Consider the following 22,558-nt stretch of genomic DNA (forward strand, 5'->3'; position numbering starts at 1 on the left):
TTTGAATTCTTTTACTGGGAACAATTGTAGCTCTCCTTTTTGGGGGAGGGGTGTTAGTTACTGCAAAATTATTGTGTTCCTATATGGTGTCATTTTTCCTTAATTTTTCATGTTTCTTAGAGTTTTGCATTGCTGTCTTTGCATTTGAAGAAGCAGCCACCTACTCCAGTCTTTACAGACTGGTTTTAGGAGAAAAAAACCTTCCAGAGCCTTGCTAGGAATTTGGAGACTTTTTCCAATCTTTTCTATGGATTCACCTGTTCCACACTTATTGTTCCTTTTTGTGAGTGAATTCTTAAGACTGTATGGCTTCTGTGGATCCTGCAAAGCCAGGTCAAATGATGAGAGCCTCCCACTTTGCAGTCCTGAATGCTCAGTGTTCATGTGGTCTCTTCCAATCCTGCAGAGTCCAGCTGGCTTTCCACTTGTGCTCACCAGTGGCTGCAAAGGTTAACTGTCTTTGCTTCAGGGGTGTACACAGGGAGCTGGCCAAAGGGTAGAGTATGGAACTATGAATGGATGAGGCACCGCGGGTGCTCAAACACTCTGTTTTCCCTGTGGAAGAAAGCATCCGTCAGGAAGGTTCCTATTGGCATTGGGCTGTACCACCTTAGGGAAAGGGTGATGCAAGTAAACCAAAACTGTTCCTGTTGCCCTCTTCAATGCATGCAATCTCAGACATTTTTCCTCCCACAACAGTAAGCTGAACTTCTCTGCTGGACCACCAGACTTCCACAAAGGCACTACGGTCCATGGGTGATTGTCAAAACCAGGTACTCTTTGTGGGGAGAAAACAATGGTTGTTGTGCAGTCACTAAGTCATGTCCAACTCTGTGACACCTCCCCACCACGGACTGCAGCACACCAGACTTCCCTGTCTTTCACTGCCTCCCAGAGTTTGCTCAAATTCATGACTACTGAGTCAGTGATGCTACCTAACCATCTCATCCTCTGCTGCCCCCTTCTTTTGCCTTCAATCTTTTCCAGCATCATGGTCTTTTTCAATGAGCTGGCTCTTTGCATCAAGTGGCCAAAATACTGGCGTTTCAGCTTCAGCAACAATTCTTCCAGTGAATATTCAAGGTTGATTTCCTTCAGGATTGAGTGGAGAAAACAACAGAAAACTCTCATTGCCCCATGTGATGATACCATTCTTCTGCACCCCAAGGGACACTCAGCTCACTGATGCTCTGCTCAGGACTATAGTCATTTCCTAGTCTGCAATGAGTTTGGGCTCGTCTGCCTGATATATTAACATATAGTATATAATGTGTGTAAATAAATTTTATTCTTTTCTCTTTCTCCCCAGCTTATCAGCTTCACATTTCTGTTTATGAAGCTTTCTAGAACCTCATCATCATCTATTTTTCTTTCTTCCTGTTTGCTCTGGGATTGGGAAAAAAAGCTAAGCAAGTTTGTTCTCAAATTTTAATAAAGAGATGTTTAATATAGACCAAGTATTATACCTGTGACTTGAGTAGATAAATATCATTTATATCATTTTCATAATTTGTAATGCCTCTCTCACTCCATGATTTAGGTGCAACCAAGGAGAGCCACCTTATTAGCATCTGTATCATCAGTGCCTAGAACTATATCTAGTTCTGTGTCTTTTTGAAGATAGCTGATAAATATTTTGAATAAATGAATTTTCAATTTCCTGAAAAATTCAATAGAGCATCAGGCTCATGACAGTACAGTTATATGAAGTCTTAGAATGCTTAGATATTAGGAAATTCTGCAATAAACTAGTTGCATGACTTAGGACAAATCACTTGACACATCTTGGTTTTACTTTCTTCATCAGTAAAATAAGAATGCTGAACTACACAAACTCTAAATTTCTCATATATATAATATTTTAATATTCTTATTTTGATTACTCATAAGCTACTTTTTCTTAAATAATTTATTTTTCTTAAATAATCATGACCCAAATAAGTCACTGCCAGATATGCATTTTGGTTGGGTCCTAATCTCTCACTGGCAAATACTATAGGTCTTCTTTTCATTGAAAGGAGGGTTGTGAAGGGTGGTGGCAAGCAAAAGGTTCTATTTAAATTTAACATTTAAATTGCCCCGTTTTAATTTTTAATTTAAATTTTTTAAATTTCTCAATCTCAGCATTTTATCTATAAATTACAGGCTCTCCAGCCAGATATAACTTGAACAATGTATTTCAGTAGTTCACAAGGGTAGAGAAAACAGTCACAGAGATATGTCTTGGGTAACTGGAAGACAACCTTAAGGCATCTATGGTGCAACATAAGGAAGAATGATAGGAGACAGGGGAACAGAATACACAGTAAACAGACTGCCTCAAAATTTCACCTCCAGAAGGCTCTGTGAAAGGAAGCAGGTGAAATGGTCCAATAGTGAATAAATAAATCCTGCTTAGCTTTTCCACCACACTCTCTTTACCTGTAGAAGAGAAGCCCACTAACACCAAAAGGCATGCTAAGCATAATTGATCAAATATATATTAAAACAAAAACTGAGTACATACTCTGCATCCAGCATTGTGCTAAGGCACAAGAAAGACAAAGATTATTCCAACACATCCTCCACCTGTAAGTGCTCAGACTGGTTAGAGAGAAAAGAGAGTAAACAAACCATAAAACACAGCATAACTACTATTTTAAAGTAAGTATATCCTACCACTTAGGCACAAAGAAAGGACTTTTTTCTGGGAAAGTGATCTTTAAGCCAAATCTAAAATGATATAGACAAGCTGATGAGGACAACAGAGAGGAAATCCAGGCAGAGGAAATGGAGTGTGCAAAGTCACGCAAGAGTGAAGCTGAGTGTATTCAGGGAATGACGATTGTTACAGCATTTGTGGGGCGCCGGCAGTCAAAGAGGAAGAGCCCGGGAGGAGAGTAGGAGCTGTTGCATGCCATACCAGGGGGAACTGTACTGTGTAACGAACATATGGGGAAACAAGGAGGAATTTTAAGCAACATAAAAAACATGATTAGCAGTCAAGATAGGGAAGAAGGGATGCTGCCACCCATGCTATAATAAGAATCTCGACAAACTGATCCCTTCAAGGTTGGACAAAGTGAAGGGTTAAGGCAGAATTAGGAGTTCAGAAGGAGTCACAGATGTTGCCATTTGTGTAACAGTGGCTCCATTCAGAGGAACAGGAAGAGAAGAGAAGGGAGCTGGGTTAGGAAAAAGGCAACAATGTACTTGGACAACTGTGAAGGCCAAGGGGCCTGTGCAACATGCAGGTACAGTCAGAACTAAAGGCCTGGACCTCAGGAAAACAGCATCTGTGAGAGAGAAAGAATTGAGTCAGTATTCTAAGTGAAACAATGTGAGTGACTGAAGTCACCTTGGAAGATAACGAAACATGAAATTAGATGAAGGCTGAGAAAAGAATCCTGGAAAATTCAGAAACTTCTCAACTGTGAGTATTTAGATTATAGACAAAACCATAAACTGAGAATCCACTCATCCCCACTCTCCCACCCCCACCCACTCCCTGCAAAAAAGTGCTGGCTCTCCTTGCTACCAACAAATGATGCTAGAACTTACTTTAGAAGATTACCACCGTGGAACAACTTTTCACATACCTATTAAACTCCAAGGAGTAGAGCTTCTGAATCAACATCTAAGTACAGATAGATAAAAAAAGAAACCAGGAAAGAACAGCGCCATGGGAGCCAAAGGAACAGAACATTCTTCAGGGGAAAAAAAAAACAGTGATCATCACATACATATATCCTTTCAGCAAACAGACAATCTAGGGGACTTCCCTGGTGGTCCAGTGGTTAATAATCCACATTGCAATGCAGGGAACACAGGTCCAATCTCTGGTCGGGGAACTAAAATCCCGCATACTGTGGGGCAAGAAAGCCCATGTGCCACAACTAGAGAGAGCCTGGGTGCTGCAACTGAAGGTTCCGTGTGCGGCCACTAGGACTGACACAGCCAAATAAATTAATACAAATAAGTAAGTAAAATTAACAATCTACAGAGTACCAGAAACTCTAGGTGATAAAAATTCAATACTGAACAAAATACAATCCATGTTCTAATAGCCACAGCAAAATCAAGTATGAGAAAAACCAAATGTTTTAAGTTTGGTCTTTACGAAGATTACAAATAACCTACGGGAATGAGCTTAGGCAGCAGACTAAGTGGGCTGACAAGTGTATAGGAAAAGTGAAGTAGAGAAAGCAACAGGTACAAGCTTCGTGTCAAAAAATCTTAGCTGGGAACCAGATGGAAAGGCAGCACAAAAGATCATTAAGAGAACAGTTTCTAGCTGTGCATAATACCACACCAAGAGGCCCATGACTCCAACAGCTTACTATATAAACACTCTGACTCAGACACATGTTTATGACAGAAGTGTAACTGTTTAAACTGACTCTCTAACACATTTACCAAGATAGAGAGGCCTAAATTATTAAAATTACATTCCAATATTATTAATTTTGATTATTAATGACTCTATGACTACAATTTGGTCTAAGTCACATTGGAAATTAGAAGGCAGTCACGAGGTTAGAAAACTTCAATCACATCTGAGGAAGAAGGAAAATGACTGAGATACCTCAGTGCAGTTTGGGATTAAAGACAGGCATAGGGCCAATTACCTGTTGAAGAGAGATGCATGACATATTTTAGAACTGGGTTTACAAGCCCCTTCAAGACATGCTGGAGAAAAGTAAGAAAATGTTAGGAGTGGGAAGACAGACATGATATGGTAGAAGTAAGTATTTAAGCACAAGTTCTCATCAGATAAAAACTGTTTAAAAAGTTTAGCTGATGCAAGTCTGAATGAGTTTTATTATTCCAGCAAATAATCTCCATATATTTCAAAACAGCATATGACATGAACTATGTGTACACAGTAGGAAAAAAGAGTTCCTATTCATATCAAGTGGGAATATATAAAGACAGGAGAGAAATTAGAATATATAAAGACAGGAGAGAAATTAGAATTAGAGTCCTACCAGTGTAGGACTTTCCTGGTGGTCCAGAGGGTAAGACTCAGCATTTCCACTTCGAATGTCATGGGTTCAATCCCTGGTGGGGGATCTAAACTCACATGCCGTGAGGTGTGGCCAAAAAATTTTTAAAAAGTCAGTGTATAACCAAAAAGAACTGACTCACATTGGTATCTAAAATTCTCATTTTTGTAGTAACAACTTGTAGAAGGTATTAATATAACAAAGGCTGGAAATCTTATGTGACTTTTAATAGCACATAATCAACTTCAGGTATTCTTAAATATTAATATCTGCCTAGTGAGAGAAAAACAAGCCTCATCTTATTTGGATAGTTCGGGAACTGCTACCAGAAATGCACAAACTAATTTACTACAAAAGCAAAAGGTGAAAATGATTCCACCCCCTTTAACCAATACTTTCAAATCTTACCTTTTTCTTTAAGAAAAAAAAGACTTCAAAAATAACTAACTTCTAGTATGCCATCAATTAAAATTAAAAAAAAAGTTTCCTCTGGTATTTAATTTGTTTGGTAGTGATTTGTTAACATATAGGAAGTAATAGGCAAAATGAGGAAATAATGAATTAAGTTTTCTTTTAGAAAAGTGCTTCTATAATATGAATTTGGCAAACCTGCAGAGATGGAATTTATATACCCACCCCCTCTCCTTTCCCCAACCCCTCAATTTGTACACAAGCCTACAGTTCTTCAAGCTAACAGCATACAGCTACTAACTCTCCAGTTAGGATGACAGAGCTTGGAAAATCAGGTCACAAGGTTGCCACGTGGACTCTTTAATTATCTGTCTGGCAAGTTTGCATGATGTCCTACTCCCCTTTGTGATCCTGTCATATATCACCTGGTAGGTAAGATAAGGGAAAGGTTAGCAGGGTTTTCTACAAAAATATTTGATCCAAATCACTAGGAATGTGGGGAAAAACGCAGGCACTCTTCTCCATCTATGTCAACACTGTCATCGAAACATTTACTCATAAACTTCTTGGTGCACGGAATTTTTTTAAAAGTCCAGTGTCAATCATGACCCAAACCATACATGCTGACTTACAATTTAAAAACAATTCTTGATCCTGTTCCAAGCAACCTCTCTGTAATGCAAATAAAGACGTTTTTCTGAAACAATTATGAATCTTTCATTCACAACAGCTAACGAGAACCACATGAGCCAAACACATTGTGGGGATCATGTCAGTGGTGTGTAATTCGAGCAGTGTGTTAGGAAGTGCTGGGCTCCACCAGAGGAGGAGGCCGCAGTGCTGCTTCAAACGAAGGTCTGCAAGTTACCCACATTTCAAATTCCCAGTAAGACACATTTCGCCATCTCTAAAGATGACCACTTTACGACCAGCCTGAGGTCTTCAGCATGACTTCATTTTATGAATAATGGTTTCTTCATTCCTAGGCATTTCCAAGAAAAGAATACTGAGTACTGTCTATAAAACTAATACAAACCATACTTGTCTGTTCTGATCTTAAGCTGACCTTAGTTGAAAAAAATCTTTCAAAGGGAGTGCTGGTATACCATAATTTTTCCCAAAGCTGTTCACAAATAACAAATGTTCTTCTGCAGGGTGACTGCAAAATAAAATGAAATTTGAAAATGTTATTATTTTATAAATCCACAATATTGGGATGTGTTGAAAAATATAATACAAAATGTTAATATCTTCACTCTCTTAGAAGCGAAAAAGAGAAAAAGAAAGAAAAGGAGACAGATGAAGGAAGGCGGGGAAGAAGAAGCCAGAAAGGTTTATTTTACACATTTTTGACCATTTACATAGAATGTGATGCTTCTTTTAAGTTTTTTATGCTTCTAATCTAGATTTCTGACACTGTGTACTCTAAGGTTAGAAACCTTGTCTGTTTTGTTAATTACAGTAATTATTACTACTTAGTAATTCAGGCATTTATTTAATATTTCTTTATTGAAAAATAAGTTTCACTAAATGAAACAAAATTATTTTCTATTAAATAAAGCTGTATATGTCCAGAATTGTTAGATGAAGGAATCAGATTGGGTTGAATTAAGCCAATGTGCTTGCTAATGGTTTAACTAAATCCTTAATCTCGAATAACTATATGCATATCACTAAAGAATCACTGGAGAAAGTTGAAATGAGTCAAACAAGATCTATCACCACAATGACTAACAAAACTCACCCACACAAACAAAAGACCTTCCAGAATGTATTTTGCTATATTCACTATGCATTTGTATACATATTCCTCTTCTGTAATTTTCCTTTTAAAGGAAATGTTACCACAGTATTATCCTTCCCATGGACAAAGGAGCTGGCAGGCTACAGTCCATGAGGTCACAAGAGTCAGACATGACTTAGTGACTAAACCACCACCATCACATGACCCTTCCCAGTGACTGTTAGGACTGACAGCAGTAACAGAAACTTACTAAGAATAAAGGGGAAATAGGAAGCTAAGGCGGAGAAGGCAATGGCACCCCACTCCAGTACTCTTGCGTAAAAAATCCCATGGATGGAGGAGCCTGGTGGGCTGCAGTCCCTGGGGTCGATAGGAGTAGGACACAACTGAGCGACTTCACTTTCACTTTTCACTTTCACGCATTGGAGAAGGAAATGGCAACCCACTCCAGTGTTCTTGCCTGGAGAATCCCAGGGACAGGGGAGTCTGGTGGGCTGCCGTCTACGGGGTCGCACAGAGTCGGACACGACTGAGCAACTAAACAACAACAGGTATAGAGAAGGTGTGAGAGGGGAGGCTTTGAGGGCAAGATGAGGGAACCTCTACTCCTATTTGAAGACCCTTGAGAACACCGTGGACATTTCCATACAAAAAAACTTTTTTACATTATACAAATTTACCTGACAACTATTTGAATTCAAATTCTAAAATTCTCTGTAGTATTAAGGGGCTCCTTCAAAGCAAAATGTTTTTTTTAAAAAGTCACTAGCATATACTCTAACATACAAACAAAACCATGGTGGATCTTTTCTAATTAGTATAAAAACTTAGTGGTGTTCAGATGCATTCCAGCTGAAGTCAGTCACTGTGAATGTACTTAGTCTGGACAAGATTTCATTATCTTCATAATGAGACTTTACTACTTCCAAAATACTTTACTTACTACCCAAATAAGATGAAGGTGATGAGGGCTTCAATCTCTCCTTTGTTTCAAACTCTCTGGCAGCCTAAACTTAACCTTCACTGTCATAACCACCATGAATGTCTCTTTTATTCAGATTTCACTCACCACAGCTGAGATCTCACCACGCAGTGAGAAAGTCTGAATGGTAACTGGAAAGATAGCAAAGTTATGAAAGATACATTTTCAACTAATGCCATTTGGGCCCTGAAAAAAGTGGTCAGACACTGGGGCTGGAAGACAGAATAAGGCAGGAAAGAGGGAAGTAGGATAGAGAAGGGGTATTGAGGAAAAACTCACATGGTCATTTATCTGCTTCAAGATTTTTATAGGACTGTTTTCTTCGTGAGACTATGGAAAGTCTTCAGATTAAACTGAAAAACGTGAAATACAATCAAGTGCAAGGACACTGTAATAAATGGTGCTGAAACTTTTGTTTTGGTCGTTTGGATAAGAAATATATGAAAAAGTAAAACAACAGAAAAAGATGGTACTTTAAACTCAGTTTATCTTATAATGCTGCAAATATGCTAATGTAGAAAAATAGAAAAATAATTACTCTTAAATTTAAAGAAGTTATAAATGCATTTGTCATTATTCTTAACATATTATTGTTCAGGCTTGGCTATCATAGATCATTCACTTAAAAACAGAAGAGCTAAGACTTTAAGCAAATCTGTGAATCCATGCACGTTAAAAAATAATTAAAAACATCCTCTTTAATACACATACTTCAGGCATACATATTAATTCTACACCTTTACATGCATGAGTATCACGTGAATAATGCTACAAGATTTGGCCTGATGACTAGATTTTTATCACAGAAAGAATTCCATTGCTTTTAAATTATTCAGAGTCTAACAAGGCCCCACAAAAGAGCTAAACAAAAAAACTACCAACAAAACCGATGTTTTCTCTTGACTAAAAGGATCCTGAGATATAAAAAATATCTAACCTAGCTTATAGTCCACAAACTAAAAAGATTTTATATCAGAAGTTCTGATAATGCAGATAAATATACTAAAATAATAAAGACAAATCAAGAAACCCTAAAGATAGGGTTCTAAATCAGTATTTCTGAATTAAAGAGCAATATTTTTAAATATCAATATACAGTTGATCACAAAACAAAGTTTTCAAATATACTGGAAAGAGAAACTGGAAATTACATATATACACACAAACACACAGACAAAATTAACATGCTTATTTGGAGGAAAAAAATCTATATAGCTATAATAATGTCTTATTTTCTTCCATATGAAAGTTAAATGTATCTGCTCTCTCTTTCATCATAGTTATATCTTTCTCACATTTAAAAGTAAATATAATCATCTTATTATACGTTCATGTCTGATTACCATTAACTCAAAATGTCAAAATTATTGTAGAAAATTAAATCATGTTCAATGTCTTCTCAAAAGTAACACATTTCATCCACGTACTTCTTTATGATTTGTTCTGCTGCTTATATTTTTTAAACATTTATTTTCTAATGAAAAATATTAGAAACAATTACAATATTACAAAACATTACAAATATTAGAATCTGCAGAAAAATCAGAGTATTCAGTGATCACAAATGTTGTATTTCAGACACTGGAAACATTCTATTGTTGCATTAAGCCAATATGTCACTATTGGCTTACTATATCAATAATATGCATGTATTTCTAGGAAAAGGAGTAATATTCTAATGGTGATAGAGAAGTAATTGCTAACTGTGCTAATAAAAAACTTTCTAAATAAAATGAAATTCATATCACTAGCCTTTAACAGAGGACTTTGAAAAATATCTTTTTCCCTCTACTTAAATATAAACTTCTCTTCCTTCTATTGAGCTTCATGTTCTTTTCTTTCTCCTTAAATTAAAATCACAATTTTTCAACTGGAGAATTCTGACCTCTTATCAATTCATAATTGATTCATGGAACAAATTACTTTAGCACATGCCTAAGTATTATGTTTCAGGTTCTGGTGAAAAACTGTTCATGGTTCTTAGAATTGTGGGTTGACTCAAACAGGACTAGATCCCACCTCATTAGGAAATTAGATTCTTATGTTGCTGTGCTACTAAATATAGGACTGCCCTGGCGGCTCAGACAATAAAGAACCTGCCTGCAATGCATGAGACCTGGGTTTGATCCTGGGTTAGAAAGATCCCCTGGAGAAGGGTATGGCAGCCCACTCCAGTATTCTTGCCTGGAGAATGCTATGGACAGAGGAACCTGGCAGGCTATAGTCCACGGGGTGGCAAAAAGTCAGGCATGACTGAGCACGAACACTTTCATGCTACTAAATATAAGAACACTTTGATAATAAACCATAGTGGAAAAATATGTGTATATACATATATATAATTCATCTATGTGTGTATGTCTCTCTCTATATATGTGTATATACACATATATAACTGAATCACTCTGCTATACACTATAAACTTATATTATAAATCAACTATACTTCAATTAAAAAAAAAGAATGATCTGAAAGTATCACATCGTTAATCAGCTATACTCCAATATAAAATAAAAAGTTTTTTTTTAAAAAAAGAATGGTTTGAGACAGGACTTCTGATTTCACCCAAACACACAAGTGCTCTTTCTTAGTAAAATCACTTGAGTGTCACAGGGCTGAAAAGGAACACAAGAATTTATCTGCTACATAAAGGACTACATTCAGAAATCACATGACTAGCAGAAGGCATTCATGCAATTCTTCTAGCAGGTTTGGTACCTTGAGTCTCTCCTACTCCACTTTAATGACTACTCTTTTGTACTGTTATTCATAAAAATGAAAAGTAACTGGTTATTCAGTTCTTTCTAATAATCCTCAGGGCTCCATCTGTGAGAACGTGCAGAATTCCCCATCGCTCCTGTCATGCCAACCCATTCTGCACACGTCACATGTATTTATCTTTCTGCCTGGAATGCCCTGGAGTCCTCTCATTCTTGACCTCAAAAATTTATCCTATAATAAAGCCAAGTGTCACATACCCAGTAAAGACTTTCCTGACTCCATCAACAACAGTGAGCCTCTCCCTTCTTCTATGTACTGAGATATAAATATAAATGTGTACATTTTTTCCTCTTGTTCACTTAACCTCCTCCCAACAACTGCATCAACGGTACTGCTATTGTTTCCACTTCTAACATAAGAAAACTAAGGCAGATAAGGTCTCTCTGATTTCAAAGTCCATCGGTGGCTTGTTTGTTTAAGACATACTCCATTTAGCTCCACACTCTATTGAGATGGTTGTCTGGTTGCCTCCATTCCCTGGGTTCCCTGATGACAGAAGGCAGAGATCCTGTCTTATTCCTCTGTGTGTGTGCAGTGTCTGGCACAGAACAGATACTCAACAAATGCTCCATAAATGATGAACTGAATGAACAAATGAAACGTAATTACCTTCAAAGTCCCAGGTGAAGAAAAGTTCATCCCCTTCTAAACATTCTAAAGATACTTCTGTGAAAAGCATGATAGTGTGCTGATTTCATCTAGCAAACGTTTAGGGAGTAGGCAGCACATGTGATGTGCTTAAATATCATTGAGACACTTTCTTGCCCTCAAGAAACTTAATTCAGCAAGGCATAGGGATAAACAAATAGCTAATGACACCAATGCATGTTCTACTTTTTCTAATCCCCCACAACTTCCTCTCTTGAAAGGAACCTCATTCTTTATAGATGTTGCAATACCTCATAGCTCTGGGTCAGTGGGATGTAGATCCATCAACATTAAAAAAAAAAAAAAAGAATCTCCACAGATCTCAAAAACACAATCTTTTGAGGCATTCGCAGTTAAATCAGTAGTCATTTAAATACTATGTTAAAGAAAAGAATAAAATCAAAGACACATTAATACTACCCTAGCACTTTTTCAGTTACTAGAGATAACACCAGCTTACTAGAGCTGTAACATCAGTAGCATCAGTTATTAGAGATTCTTTACCAGCTGAGCCACGAGCGAAGTCCAAGAATACTGGAGGGGGTAGCCTATCCCTTCTCCAGAGAATCTTCCAGACCCATGAATCAAACCAGGGTCTCCTGCATTGTAGACAGATTCTTTACCAACTGAGCTATCAGGGAAGCAAGAGATAACACAAGAAAGCTAAAAACATCGGTTTTAGAGCCAGAAAGATCAAGATATCTATCCTAACTCTCTCTCTCTCTCCCCATGCAGACCACAGGCAAGTCATTTTCTCTTTATGAACCTATTTCTTACCTGTAATATGGAAATAAGGAGACCTGCCTTCAAGAGCTCTCATGAGAATTAAAAGAGATAATGTATGTAATGCTTGCCACACTAAAGGTGCTAGTTTTATAATGTCTGATCTAATCTAGATGCTTCTTGAAGAGTTCTGGTTCTATCTGTAATATAACAATACTGCTGGCCCTAATGTCAACAACAAAAAGTGTTGACCAAATGAAAGGTACTTGAAAAAAAAAAAAAGTCACTTGAAAAAAGGAAAAGAGAGTCTCAGGTTTCTAGATGGTGTGGATATCATCTGTCCCTTCTCAGCATACACCCTGCAAATCCCTTATTTCAGACCTTTTCTGTGAAAAACAGAACTTTATTAATTATTGCTATGATTAGACTTAAACTAACTGACATGTGTTACTCAATTAGAAATTCTCATTTCCACAAACAAGAATCTCTGAGTTGGTGAGAAAGAAGAGAATGAATTATATACGATGTCCAGGAATCAATTTTGGTACATAGTCTAAAGTCTGTGCAGTGTTACACTTTGGTTTTCCAAGTCCATTTCTCAACTGTTTAACTGATTTTGCAAAACATGTAAAAACAAATAAAAACACTGTCCTTTCCACTGTAAACCTAAATTTATAATCTACTTTACTTAAAATATCACATTTACTAGCTACTGGTACAACTTGAAACCCACCAGGAAAAAAAAAAAAATGAATCTAGACACAGACTTTACTCTTTGTATAAAAATTAACTCAATATGGGTCATAGATCCAAAAGCAAAACACAAAGCTATAAAACTTTTAAGGGGTGGGAAAACAGAATAAAATTTAGGTAGTCTTGAGTTTGGCAGTGAGTTTTTAAATACAACACCAAAAACTTCTCCATGAAACTGATAAGTTGGCCTTCATTAAAATTATTTGGTCTGTAAAGATGCTATTAAGAGCTGAAAGAAAAGCCACTCCAGAAAAATACACTTGCAGAACAAGTATCTGATAAAGCGCTTGTACCAAAAATATATATAAAGAATTCTTAAAATTCAACAAGAGAAAACGGGTCTTCCCTGGTGGGTCCAGGGGTTAAGAATCCACCTTGCAATGCAGGGCACACAGGTTTGATCCCTGGTCCGGGAACTAAGGTCTCCCATACCGTGGGGCAGTCAGGCCCCACTGACAACTACTGAGTCCTTGCACCATAAAACCTATGCTCCACAACGAGAGAAGCCCAAGCACTGCAACTGGAGAGTAGCCCCCACTTGTCACAACTAGAGAAAGCAAGGAAGACACAGCACGACCAAAAAAAAGAAAACAGAGATCTATTCAAAAATGGGCAAAAGTTCCTAACAGACATCTCATCAAAGAAATATACAGATGGAAAACAGCATATGGAAAGATGCTTAACATTAAATGCCATTAGGGAAAGGGCCAATTAAAGCAATGAGATATTACTATGTACTTAGTAGTACAGATAAAATCCAAAAAACTGATAATGTCAAATGTTAAGAAGGATGAGAAGCAACGGGAGCTTGCATTCACTGCTGGTAGAAATGCGAGATGTACAGCTGCTCTGGAAAACAGATTGGCAATATGTGACAAAGCTAACCAGAATCTTACCATATGACCCAACAATGGTGTTCCTAGGTATTTATCCAACTTATCTGAAAACTTTTGTCCACACAAAAATTTACCCATGAATAATCATAGCAGCTTTACTCACAGCTGCCAAAATTCAGAAGCAAGCAAGATACCCTTTAACAGATGAATAGATACAAACTGTAGATACATCCATACAATGCAATATTATTACATGATAAAAAGAAATGAGCTATCAAACCACAAGAAGACATGCATGAACCTTCAATGCACATTCCTAACCGAAAGAAGCCAATCGGACAAGGCTATATGATTTTAGTGATATGATATCCAGAAAGGGCAAAACTAGAGAGACAGTATAAAAAAAAAAAAAAAATCAGTGGCTGCCAGGGGAAGGGTTAAGGGAGTGATATGTGAAACAGAGAAGATGTTTAAGTGTTGAAATTATTCAGTGTGATACTTTTGTAAATAAATAAATGAAATGACACATTTGTCAAAACCCACAGAACTTCACAGAACAAAGAGTGAAACAATATATGTAAATGTTTTAAAAGATCACTTAGAAGGTCTGGGGATCCCAGGATGGAATTTAGGATGTAACAAAAGTATCTACTTGTATCATAACTGTGTGCAACAACCTCACTGAAAAGGACAGGAGGGAGAGGAGTGGCATCTCTAAGACTAAGTGGCATCTGTAAAAGGAACAGCACACAAGCCCTGTACTCTGGTTGATAAAGCTGTTTCCTCCTCTTTCTAAAGAAAGCACAGGTTAACAATTCTGATACTGTTGGACACACATAATGGGTTTGAACAATTAAGTGGCAGATGGTGAAAGTCAGGTTTCTTCTCCCTGTTAGAGTGAATTTACAGATAAGCAAGGAAAGAAATCCAGAATGATATAGGTGGTAATGGACTAGGCAGAGTAAGAGACAACCATACGAACTCACATTTAGCTTAAAATAGATATGCCTGTGGGAGAGTTCCATGGGCAAAGGAGCCTGATGGTCTACAATCCACGGGGCTACAAACAGTTGGATTGGACTGAGCACATGCACACAGATACACATGGTTACACAGAGAAACATGCATAGCTAAGTATATATACAGGCATTTGTATACACATACATGCATTCCCTGCTGTCAGACCAGAGGTTCCAGAAGTAAGAACACCTCAGTAGCACCAAGAATACCTAGAGTCTGTGATGACCTAGAGGGGTGGGAGGGAGGGGCATATATGTACACATATAGCTGATCCACAATGTTATTCAGCAGAAATGAGCACAGCATTGTAAAGCAATTACACTCCAATTAAAAATAATAATAATTTAAAAAAAAAAAAAAGAATACCTAGAACCCAGATCTTGGCTTCTAACATCATTTCCCAACAAGATGAAGCAGATTCTTTCTGGCTAACCCTAGGGCTGGGGCAGGAAACAGAAATACACAAGATAATCATGGCATATCTTTTAATGTTAGAAAGTAAGGAAAGATTTTATTTTTTTAACTTACATTAATAGAGAGAAGTCAAAGGAAGACAGGAACCAACTGAAAGAGCTCACAGTGTCCAAAACTGAAACAATTCGGGGAACAAAATAAAGTAGTATTGGATTCCAACCCAAAGTACAAATATAAATATACCCAGGAGTCCAGACCAATATAAGCAAATGATTGAGTAAATTAATAAATGGAGTGTGAGTGAAAGTCGCTCAGTTGTGTCCAACTCTTTGCAACCCCATGGACTATACACGCAGTCCATGGTTTTCTCTAGGCCAGAACACTGGAGTGGGTAGCCTTTCCCTCCTCCAGGGGATCTTCTCAACTCAGGGATCAAACCCAGGTCTCCCGCATTGCAGGGGTATCCTTTACCAGCTGAGTCACAAGGAAAGCCCAAGAATACTGGAGTGGGTAGCCTATCCCTTCTCTAGGGAATCTTCCTGTTTCAGGAATCAAACCAGGGTCTCCTGTATTGCAGGCAGATTCTTTACCAACTGAGCTACGAGGGAAGCCCTTAATAAATGGAGGAAAGAGACAAATCTTCCATGCAAAAAAATTCCAAAAAAAATGTATATAAATACTCTACCCTCAAGAAGGAGAACCGTAATTCTCCACTTCTTAAGTATAGGCTGTTCACAGTGACTTCCTTCTAAGAAACAGCATTAAAAGAAAGAAAAAAGAGCAGTTTTTTCAGTGCAGAAAACTAATACTACTGCAGCCAGATGATCAAGATCAAAATCAACAGTGATAAATCATGTCTGATAGTGAAAGCCACTCTGTTGTGTCTGATTCTTTGCAACCCCATGGACTATACAGTCCTTGGAATTCTCCAGGCCAGAATACTGGAATGGGTAGCCTTTCCCTTCTCCAGGGGGTCTTCCCAACCCAGGGATCGAACCCAGGTCTCCCGCATTGCAGGCCGATTCTTAACCAGCTGAGCCACAAGGAAAGCCCAAGAATACTGGAGTGGTAGCCTATCCCTTCTCCAGCGTAACGTCTCGACCCAGGAATCAAACCAGGGTCTCCTACATTATAGGCAGATTCTTTACCAACTGAGCTAGTAAGCATCCTTTCCATTATGTGATAAAAGTAGCACTGTACCTTAGTGATCTTCCTCTCAAAAGCCCAAAACCTCAATCTGATAAGGAGAATAATATTCAACTAATTCCTATAAAGGGCATTCTCCAAATACCTGACCAGTACTCCTCAAAACGGTAAAGAGCATCCAAAACAAGGAAAGTCTAACAAACGGTCACAGCCAAGAGAAGCCTAAAGACACGTGACAACTAAGTGTACTGTGGCACCCGAGATGACAGGTGTGGGAAAAGAAAAGGCACATTAGATATAACTAAGGAAATCTAAAGGATAAACTTTTGTTAATAATAATGTACCAATGAGCTTCCCTGGTAGCTCAGTGGTAAAGAACTCGCCTGGCAACACAGGAGATGCAGGTTTGATCCCTGTGGCAGGAAGATCCCCTGGAGAAGAAAACTGGCTACCCACTCCAGTATTCTTGCCTGGGAAATCCCATGGACAGAGGAGCTTGGCGGGACTACAGTCCATGGGGCCGCAAAAGAGTCGGTCAGACAGGACTCAGTGACTACAGAACAATGTACCAAGACTGTCTCACTGATGTAACAAATACTAATGTAGGGTAGTAATAAGAGGGGAAACAATATGGAGGTATATGAGATGTCACTTTACTATCTTCACGCTTTTTCTATAAATTTGATCTAAAAAAATCAAATGTTTTTAAAAATACCATTTAAGAATGTATCTAGAAAACACTGAAGAGGCTGTAGTAAAGCATAGAAGAACCTCACACCTTCCATGGATACACTAAACCTCAAATGTTTACAACTAGTCCATTACAGAAGTTTTCTGAAGAAAATATTTTTAGTCACTAACAGCTGCAAACAATTTCACACAGTAATTCCCTGCAGGGATGTACCCTAAGTGAAATACTTAACTAAAATTAAAATTCTTTTTCCTCTTACATACCATTGCAGATGTCTGAAAGTTTGGAATTATCATTAACTTGCATTTCCTTCTGATGACCCAAACATAGTTGTATGCTTAATACAACTCCGAAAAGCTAACAAACTTTAAATAAATCAAATCAGTGCTAAAATATCCATCTGACAAAACTTCAAGCATCTAAACCAAGACCTTAAGAAAAACCATCATCTTTTATTCTGGATACTCTTAATGCATTTCCTTATACACGTCGTGGTTCAAGTGAGCTGCTGCAGAATTAAAGTAGGTAAGTGAAAAAAAAACAGAAGAGTCCAGAGAAGAATAAAAAGTAGTGGGTGAGGATGTCCTCCGTGATCCAGTGGTAAAGACTGCCGCCACTGCAGGGGGGCATGAGTTTGATTCCTGGTTCAGGAACTAAGATGCTGCATGGCCAAAAAAAATGTATAAATTTTTTTTAAAAGTGTAAAGTAGTGGGTCAATACGGGTGTAAAATAATGAAAGAAAAGCAACAGATTACTATTTGAAATGTATCACATAAAATCACTGAAAGGAAAGAGCAGGAAGCCTATGTCATAGCATTAAAAAAAAAAGAAACTAGCATCTGTAAAGTATTAGCATAGACAAAAAATTAAAAGCAGGAAAATCTAGAGACAAAAGTAAAATAAAAATCTTTACATTTGATCAGAAACAAGCCAAGTGTTCAAAATTTGGCATTAGACTCCCAACAGGGAACAAACAAGAATAAACCATTTTGAAGAAACTTCATGCTAAATACAACTTAAAATATTCCTCCAATATTAGTAAAAGGATGAAAATTACTATACAATAATATTCAATGACACTGAAAAGTGGGAGAAAAAAGATTACAATGAGGATGTATTAAATACTGTGTGTTATCTCACAACACTGGAATTAAAAGCAAGTTATCTTTCCTTCTCGTCTTCTATGAAGAGAATAACTTGTGGAATTTTTAGAAGTCTTAATTTCTGAATTCTGCACTAAAGGCAGTCTATAAAATGTTACTACATTTGTGATACATTCTACCCTACCCTCTACATGGCAAGTCTACAAAGTGGGTTATTTTTCAAATTGCCAGGTAAAAATGTGAACCCATGACCAAAAATTTCCCACACCAGCTACATAAGACCTATAGTAATATGTCCAGAAAACTCCAAATAGAAAATAGGTGAGAAAGGATAACACAAGTCTTTAATTTTCAATGACCACATGATCTAAATTACCGGTTCACACTTTACAAAATCCAGTTCCCTGTAGAAGAATGGTATCCTTTCAATGGAAATACATTAGAAGCAATACACAACACAGTTACTTTGTTATATGTATATGAAGAAGACTTCTGGGAATCCCAATTCTTCTATTCCCCCCCCCCCCAAATAAAGCCAAAACCAAAGCAGTCACAGGCGCCTCAAATCAAGTTTTATCTGAACTCTTCAGATATTAGCTATTCCTCTTATTATCTGAGGTGAGGACTGAAACCGTCAAAAGAAAAGCAATAATACATTTCATGGAAATACATTTTGTAAAGGTGAACTCCAATTCCTAATGCTCTAGCACTCTTGACGCTTAAGGGGTTCAAATCCTCATACCTAACACAGCATCCTACCCCCAAAGGGAGTCCAGCGAGGCTGTGGGTACCACGGGGAAAGGATTTGACAAACAATGCAAGCGAGGGGACGATCCCTGGCAAGATTCTGCAAACAGGGAGTCCTTGAAAGGAGAGAAGAAAGTGAGCGCGTAGGAGGAGCGGGCAGGATCTTGGAAACCCACTCCGAAGGCATTTACTGACAAAGACCCCACCGTCTTCCCAAAAGTAAAATGGTGAGTGAGCCGAGTGAAGCCGCTAAGAAAGGAAAGTCACCAGGAATTAGCAGTGACAACTACGCACAAACAACGAGCTCTCTCGAAATTGGAGGGGTATGCGATGGGGTCTTGTTGCAAAGTGTCAATGGGAAAAGACCACACACTCTCCCCCCTCCCCCCCGCGATGTGGGGACGGGGAGGGTAGCTCTATGAAAGCCCAAGTCTCAGACAAGCCGGGAGAAGAATATTCGGTTCTGGAGTCGCCCGGAGGGCCAGGGAAACGCAGGTGTACCTGCGGAAGCTCAGGTTACCGGGCAATATGACAAGGACCGTGTGCGTCTCCTCCGCCCACCCTGCCGGAGCCCCGGGCACAGAGGGCGGGCACCGGCTCCGGGCGCCCGGGACCCGCGCGCGGACTCGCTCCGGAGGCAGCGCCCTAGCACACCTGGCTCCCGACACCAGTTGAAAGCAGTCAGAGTGAGCGAAGGCGGACGCGGCGCCTGGCACCGCTCCATCTCGGCACACAAAGGCGGGTTTTGAAAATCGACGGAAGAGTCCAGCCGCGGGACCCCGGTAGGCGCCCTTCTCCGAGGGGCTCTTACCTCGGATCCGCCCTCGGGGCCGCGGCTTCCCCGGAGGCGCCTCGAGCCCTCACCCGGCGGGAGGCGGCCAGGAGAAAGCCCCCGACCCGGACCGCTCCCTCCCAGTCCTCCGCGAGCCGCCAGCCGCCGTCGGCGCCCGGCCGAGGAGAAGCGGTCTCCCGGGGCGAGCTCAGCGCCGGCCTCGCGCTCGACGAGACCGCCTCGCCCGCCGCCGCTGCCGGGGAAGTCTGGAGCTACACGCCCGCTCGCCGGCTCGCCCGCTGAATCGGCCGCGCGCCGCGCATGCCCAGTGCTCCTGCCGGGAGCGCGCGCGCGAGCGCGCGCCACGCGGCCCTAAGCCGGGCTCCACTCTCCGGGTCTTGGCGGCAGCCGAGCCGCCGAGTAACTGGTCGACCCCAGCGCGGGACGCGAACGTGCCAGGAGGCTGGGTGGGCGGGAGAGAGGCGGGAGGAGAGAGGGCCGGGCACCGAGCGGAGCTGTGAAGGCCAAGATCAAAGTCGGACCGAAGTTCTGAGCCGCCGACTGGTTTCCAGAAGTGCCCTAGCAGGACCGACTAGCAGCCGGGAGGCGCTGGAAGGGGAGGAGAGCAAGAGGTTTGCCCCGGGCAAGAGTGGATGCTCCGGGCGGAGGGAGCGCCCCAGCTCCTGGTGCTCACGTCGTGGCCGCTAACCTGTGAACAGTAAAGCCGACGCACCCGAAGACCCTCCAGCCTCTGTCTTCCTCCCGGGACCCTCCCACCTATTTTTCCCCTTTTGTCGCTTCTTTTTGTTTTTCTCCCCAACTCATGCCATCAACTGGTGACACCCAAGGGGGCCTCTCTTCGGTCCCTGGGAGTCTCCAAACTGCCGGTCCTTAGCTGCAAGCAGCAAGACCAGACCCGCTTCACATGCCTGCCTGTGATGCTATTTTTTTTCTCATAGCTCCTGCCAAGAGCCTGATGTGGTTTGAAATAGTGGAGGCTTCTTCCACATAATGCCTCTCACGACCTTGCTCAGTTCAGTTTAGTCGCTCAGTCGTGTACAACTCTTCGCGACCCCATGGACCCCAGGAGGCACGCCAGGCCTCCCTGGCATCACCAGCTCCCCAAACTTGCTCAAACTCATGTCCATCGAGTTGGTGTGCCATCCAGCCATCTCATCTTCCGTCATCCTAACCATCCCTCGTAACCTTTTCTCTCTGCCCAGTAGCCCCTGGAACCACTGAATGAAAAGTCCTTCCGTGTGTGACTTCTTCTTGAAACCCCCCTTTTGTCATAGCTATGGCCTCCTCCTTTCTTAGTTCTTTAAGATCACGACTCCCAGGAATCAAGGAAAGACTATAAAATAAATTTGGTTAAAATAGATTGAATCTGCTTGTTTCATCCATTAAGAAAGAAGGGTAGTCAGGGGAAAGAAAGATTGCACACCAAGATGGGAAATAAAGCCAGTACCCTAAAAGCTGAAATAGACCTTAAGTCCGGTCCACTATCTTAAGTAGAAATCCTCTCTCCAATATTTCCTCTACACCATCAATCACTAAAACTTTTCCATTGTTAGAGATCTCTATTTTTATCTATATTATATATAATGATAATTTTTATTGAATACTATGCCAGGAACTATGCAATTTTTATATGCTATTGCTAATCCTTAAAATGAAATGGACCTTGTTGTACCTATTTAGCAGGAAAAGGAAACTCAGGAGTTTCATTCCTTTTGGCAAAGCCAATGCTGATGCCAGAATTAAAATCCAAATTAAAAATGCTTAACTCTAAAGTCTGTGTCATTTGATTTGTGAATATCAAATCAACTTTCCTTAACTTAAGCACTGGTGCTTATTCTGCCCCTAAGAGCCACACAAAATTAACCTCATTTCTTATAGACATTGTAAGCCTTGATATATTTGAACCAATTAAGTAACTACCAGATCTTCTCAAAATTTCTTCTTCTTCAAAATCTCTAGAACCTCTCACTGTTTTTCAGGTGGAATGGTGAGTCCTCAGAAGTACACTCCACACCCTGCCTTGAATGTGCTTTGAGTTTTCACTCTTCTCCTTAAATTGTGTGCTCTGAAGAAAACACAATGTTCAAATATAGTGGGTTGAGAAGCAAGTATTTCAGGGATCAGCCCCTTTGATCCAGACATACCCTGACAATCAGTTCAGTTCAGTTCAGTCACTCAGTCGCTCAGTCGCCTCTGACTCTTTGCGACCCCATGGACTGCAGCATGCCAGGCCTTCCTGTCCATCACCAACTCCTGGAGTTTACCCAAACTCATGTCCATTCAGTTGGTGATGCCATCCAACCATCTCATCCTCTGTCTTCCCTTTCTCCCACCTTCAATCTTTCCCAGCATCAGGATCTTTTTCAATGAGTCAGTTCTTTGCATCAGGTGGCCAAAGTATTGGAGTTTCAGCTTCAACATCAGTCCTTCCAATGAACACTCAGGACATCCTTTAGGATGGACTGGTTGGATCTCCTTGCAGTCCAAGGGACTCTCAAAAGTCTTTTCCAACACCACAGTTCAAAAGCATCAATTCTCCAGCACTCAATAATGCATCCCAAACCTGCATTAGGTTTTTTAGCAAGCAAGTTGCTGCTGCTGCTAAGTCACGTCAGTCGTGTCCAACTGTGTGTGACCCCACAGACGGCAGCCCGCCAGGCTCCCGTCCCTGGGATTCTCCAGACAAGAGTGCTGGAGTGGGCTGCCATTTCCTTCTACAGTGCATGAAAGTGAAAAGTGGAAGTGAAGTCACTCAGTCATGTCCGACTCTTCAAGACCCC

General features: G+C 40.1%; 1 protein-coding gene across 3 annotated transcripts in view; it reads right to left on the bottom strand.

The window, feature by feature from the left end:
* Positions 1 to 20,060, bottom strand: part of EPS8 (EGFR pathway substrate 8, signaling adaptor) — a 195,295-nt gene extending 175,235 nt beyond the window's left edge. For all 3 annotated transcript variants that reach the window (XM_070453675.1, XM_070453674.1, XM_070453676.1), the window contains exon 1: positions 19,797 to 20,060. The gene's annotated coding sequence lies outside the window, so the exon portion shown is untranslated. The remainder of the gene's footprint in view (positions 1 to 19,796) is intronic.
* Positions 20,061 to 22,558: the final 2,498 nt, after the last annotated feature.

The sequence above is a fragment of the Odocoileus virginianus genome, chromosome 23 (assembly GCF_023699985.2).
Source record: "Odocoileus virginianus isolate 20LAN1187 ecotype Illinois chromosome 23, Ovbor_1.2, whole genome shotgun sequence".
NCBI classification, from domain to species: Eukaryota; Metazoa; Chordata; class Mammalia; order Artiodactyla; family Cervidae; genus Odocoileus; species Odocoileus virginianus.